This window comes from Magnolia sinica, chromosome 9 (assembly GCF_029962835.1).
Source record: "Magnolia sinica isolate HGM2019 chromosome 9, MsV1, whole genome shotgun sequence".
In the NCBI taxonomy this organism is placed as follows: domain Eukaryota; kingdom Viridiplantae; phylum Streptophyta; class Magnoliopsida; order Magnoliales; family Magnoliaceae; genus Magnolia; species Magnolia sinica.
Window position 1 is genome coordinate 55,687,247 of NC_080581.1, and position 5,556 is coordinate 55,692,802.

Below are 5,556 nucleotides of genomic sequence, written 5' to 3' on the forward strand. Positions count from 1 at the left end.
AACGAAATCTCGTCCTCTATCCAATGGACGGATTGGATTTCCAAAAATAATTGGAGAATGGGTCCCACCAGCATCACAGCGGACGGGATCCGCGTACCCTGTTTTAGCGCACCGGACGCTGTCCGATTTTTGCAGCAGTTGTGGCCCACCTCTACAATTCGTATGAATAATCCAAGCCGTCCATCATGTAGACAACTCGAAAACGTCCTAAGGGATGTTATTTATTTGGTAACTGAGTAAAGGAAGATGTGTGGTTTTTGCATCTGAAACTTGGCTGCGTAAAGAAGTTCCACACGCGGCTGCTGCTGCGACAGCGTTTCCACCGCCTACACTGCTATAAGAAAGAGAGAGAGAGCTCGTTTTGGGGAGGAAGCCAGGGAGGAAAGATCCAGAAAAGAGAAGAAAAGAGGAGAAAGCAAGAGAGAAGATAAGGAATTCAAGAGCAATTCCAGGGAGCCGGATCATCCAAGTTTTTTGAAGATTTTTTCAGCTTGGAGAAGCAAGAGATAGAGAGGAAGAAAGAAGGGAGAGATTGGAAGGATGTTTTTCTTTTATCATCTATATTTTTCCTTCTTTCCAGTTGATTCCATGAGTAGCTAAATTTCTTAGCTAGGGCTGAGATGAAGCCCCTAACTTGAATAACCCTTGTTATATGTTGATTTCGTTTTAATTTAATTGATGTGTTTCTTTCTCTACTGTGCTTAACTGAAATATCCGTACTCCTCCATTCTAAGAGCTCAACCAAAGTCTAGTTATGGATGTTGTTTGGAATATTATTCTAGGTGCTTGTGTCTGGCCATGAACAGGTTCCTATAAAGGAAGAAACAGGAATCTACATCTCTCCATGCCTGACCATGGATGGAAAGATGTGATCCATATGCTTTAAGGAATTATACATTCTGTGTACCCGACCAAGGACATAGAGTGCACTTTATTTATTTTGATATCAATCTGAATTAGGGTGAATCAACAGGTAGAACAAGGTTTATGATAGTTAGGGGTGGATTCGAAAGTCCTAGTCTTCTCCTTGATTGAATTTTTCTCATTATTCTCGGTTATTTTTCCATTAATTTTTATTTAGTTTATTCAATTACTATCTCAAATATTTGTTGGATTAGTTAAGAAGAGTCTTTAATTTTGAATTGTGACAACCAGTCCTCGTGGGAACGATCTCGTAATACGTACCATATTTACATCTGATTCGTATACTTGCGAGTTTAAAATCATTTAAATCAGGTTGATTTAAATAAAACATCAAGTTTTTGGCGCCGTTGCCGGGGACTGTTTCGGTCCAATTGGATTTAGGATTCTCTCTTATCATAATTCATAGTCTTAGGTTTTTTACTAACTTTAGGTTAATTTTTTTTTTAGAAACTAACCTATTTCCTGTTTTGTAGGGACCTGACATAAACTACTAATTTGGTAATCTCTTTCCAAATTTTCTATTTTTTTCTAATTTCTATTTTTAGAATTAAGGTTTTATTTTTTTTTAGAAAGTTTCTATTTCTAGGCTATTTTATTTTTTTATTTTTAGAAATTTCCTATTTTCTAATTCTAGATTCAGATTCTTCTTTCAAGTAACTTTCTATTTTCTAGTTTTAGAAATTTTTTCCCTTTTTAGAAACTAACTTAGCTTTTATTTCTAAGATTATAAACTTTCTTTTTTAGAAATTAACCGTTGCTTAGGATTTTTTCTAGCATTATTTTAGGAAATTTAATTTATTTTTGTTTTCTTTTTGTTTACAGGAATTGAGGAAGGAAGCTGCTAAATAACATTGTCTTCAAAATGAGGAGCTCTCAAATCTTCAGACATTCATCATCTCCTTTTCTCGGGTTCTTCCTTCCAATTCTCGTTTACATAGCTTTCTCTTGTTTTTAGAAATTCATAACTTTTTCCTTTAGTTTTATTCATCTTAGGTTGCATCTTAGTTTAGTTTTCTTTCTTATATTAATAACATAGTTTATGCTAGGACGTAGGTCTCTGAACATAGAACTAGCACCTTTTGATCTTGAAATAGAAAGAACCTTTCGGAGAAGATTTAGAAACATCCTATTTGAAATGGCGGAAGAGAATGGAACTAAAGCTCTTAGAGATTATTCAGCTCCTGTCCAATTTAATGCGCCTTCATGTATAGTGTTGCCTGCCACCACAGCAGCACACTTTGAACTTAAACCTGGGGTCATACAATTGTTGCCCTCCTTTTATGGTTCAGATAAGGAGGATCCATATCATCATGTAAAAGAATTCTTAGACATTTGCTCCACCTTTAAGTTCCAAAACTTTTCAGACGATTCGATCCATTTGCGCCTTTTTCCTTTCTCTTTGAAGGATAAGGCGAAAGCATGGTTGAATTCTCTAGGAGTTGGGTCTATCACTACATGGGACCAACTGTCTAAGAAGTTCTTAAACAAATTCTTCCCGGTTCACAAAACTAATGCTCTCCGTAGAGAAGTTACAAATTTCACACAAAAAGAGGGTGAACACTTTCATGAATGTTGGGAAAGATGGAAGGATTTACTTCTTAAATGTCCACACCATGGTTTTGAAAAGTGGCAACAGGTTCAATACTTCTATGACGGTCTGACACCCCAAAACCGTCGCATGGTTGACGCCACCAGTGGAGGGTCATTCATGACCAAAAGTGATGTCGAAGCTTGGAATTTCTTTGAAACCTTGTGTGAAAACTCCTAGCAATGGGACTATTCAAATAGAGGTGAAAGAAGCCCTCAACCACTGAAGAAAGGGGGTATATATGAGGTAGGAGTCACGCCAGATCTTTATGCCAAAATTGATACCCTGACAAAGAAGGTGGATGCTTTAATGTTAAACAATGGACCTCCACAAACAACTCAAGTCGAGTCATGTGCCATATGTTCTAGTCTCGCCCATCCTACGCAGTCTTGTCCATCTAGTTCAGCATTTCCAGAATTTCTCTCTGAACAAGTACATGCTATGAACACCTTTCAGAGAACTGAGAATAATCCTTACTCGAACACCTACAATCCAGGGTGGGCTAGGCATCCAAATTTTTCTTGGGCAAAAGGACCACAAAAAGGAGGACCATCTGGAAATCCTCTTATGCAACCTTACTCCCAAGTTGGCAGTCAACAACCTCAGCAGTTCTCACAATATCAACAAGTGCCTCCACAATCTAGGAAACCATCTATTGAGGATACACTCAATCTTTTTATGCAGAGTTCACTTCAATTTCAAAAAGACACCCAACATACTTTACTAGCTAACCAGCAGAGTTTACATGCAAATGCGCAATCCATTGCCAAGCTGGAAGTACAGTTGGGTCAACTTGCTGCCGCATTGAGTGAGAGAGAGAAGGGCAAGTTCCCTAGTCAACCTGTGGTAAATCCAAAAGGACAGTATGAGATTGGCTCTAATTCAAACCAAGAACAATATCATGAGCAAGCCAAATCAATCATTACCCTTAGGTCCGGTAAACAGATCGAGAACAAAGTAGAGATGCCTAGGGAAGAATCAAAGTCCAATGCGGAAGATCAAAATGAAATGGAGAGACATACTAGTGCATCCAAAGTCCAACAACACTCTGACTCTCCAGGAACCACTCATGTGCCAACTTATGTGCCTAAAGCACCTTTTCCTCAACGTCTGGCACCGGTTAAGAAAGGAAACAACTTTAATGAGATATTGGACATGTTTAAGCAAGTCCAAATCAACATTCCGTTGCTTGATGCTATCAAGCAAGTCCCTGCTTACGCTAAGTTTCTTAAAGATTTATGCACTCAAAAGCGTAAGATGAATGTTCATAAGAAGGTCTTCCTTGCAGAGAAACTCAGCTCCATGATTCAAAACAACACTCCTCCTAAATTTAGGGATCCAGGAGCTCCTATCATTTCTTGTGTCATAGGAGAGCATAAGGTTCAGAAAGCGTTGCTTGATTTAGGGGCCAGTGTTAATTTGTTACCATATTCGGTCTATGAGCAGTTAGGACTTGGTGAGCTGAAACCAACTAAAATAACATTACAACTAGCTGATAGATCTATCAAGGTGCCCCGTGGTATTATTGAAGATGTGCTAATCCAGGTTGACAAGTTTTATTTTTCAGTGGATTTCATCGTTCTAGATACTCAACCTGTCCAGAATCCTACAAGTCAAATCCCGGTTATCCTAGGACGTCCATTCTTGGCCACATCCAATGCTATCATAAATTGCAGGAATGGAGTTATGAAGTTATCCTTTGGTAACATGAAGATCAAGCTCAACGTTTTCAATGCTGCACAACAACCAGCAGACTCGGACGATATATGTGAAGTGGACATGATTGAGAGTTTAGTGCATGAATCTTTCCTTCAATCTTTCGAAGACGCACTTGAGACTTGCTTAGCACATTTTGGCATGGATTTTGACATAGAAAATTCCATCCAAGAGGTCAATGCATTGCTCGATTCTACTCCTATAATGGAGACTGTCAAATGGAAAGCGAAAGTGGAACCTCTTCCACCCTCTGAGTCTAAACTGGTCCCATCTATTGAGAAACCACCTGAACTTAACCTTAAACAATTGCCTGAAAACCTCAAGTATGCATTTTTCGGTCCATCTGAGACCCTACCTATCATCAGAATGTCTAACCTTGAGAAGGAACAGAAGAACAAGTTGCTTAAAGTGCTTAGAGAATATAAGGCAGCTATTGGGTGGACGATAGAGGACATGAGGGGAGTAATCCCTACTTTGTATATGCATCATACTGATCTTGAAGAAAATGCAGAAACATCGCATGAAATGCAAAGGGGGCTTAATCTTAACATAAAGGAGGATGTTCGAGCGAAGGTGCTTAGATTGCTAGACGTTGGTATCATTCCAATGGAGGTGCTTAGGTTGTTAGACGTGAAAGAAGTCATTCGAGCGGAGGTGCTTAAATTGTTGGATGTCTACCCCATTTCAAATAGCACGGTTCAAGTTGTTCCCAAAAAGTCTGGGATTGGTTAATCAAGATGTTGAGGAAATCTAGTTGGCGGACCCAGGTTATCAAGATTGATTAGTTCATGGTCCATTCTTGTCTGGCTGAAGACGTTAAACTTAGCGCTCCTGGGAGGCAACCCACCTTTTCATTTCATTTCATTTTCCTAGTCAGTTCAATGTTTGTGGGTACCATTACTGCAAACCCTCACGAGACTATAACTCGTCCACTAGGGGCAACCTAGGGGTTTAAAGGCTTGTTGCATACACTAAATGCAATCGAGAGCACGTGCGAAAGTGGTATAGGTAGGATTTTCTTTTTGCTTTTTTTATCATTTTGTTTTTGTTGATTTCTCTCTTATGCTGACTCGCTCTTACATGGATATTTTTTAGAAAGCCTCTAGATTCTTTCATACATGTACTATTTGTCCATCACTCCTCTTTTATTTTCGTTGTCCCATGTGCATTGCATGCTTATTTCTTTTACATTGAGGACAATGTAGGTTTTAGGTTGGGGGTGGGCGATTAGATTACCTTATCAGTATTTTCTTGGTCTTGAGCACAAATTGTGAAAAATTTTAAATTTTTCTGGAATTTCTTGTGCATTTGAAGTGATTGTGAAGGAT

At 38.8% G+C, this 5,556-nt stretch overlaps 1 non-coding gene across 1 annotated transcript; it reads right to left on the bottom strand.

Moving 5' to 3' along the window:
• Positions 1-2,437: 2,437 nt before the first annotated feature.
• LOC131257293 (small nucleolar RNA R71) lies at positions 2,438-2,544 on the bottom strand. Its single transcript, XR_009177303.1, has one exon. It is a non-coding gene; the product is annotated as a small nucleolar RNA R71 (small nucleolar RNA).
• Between the last annotated feature and the right edge of the window lie 3,012 nt (positions 2,545-5,556).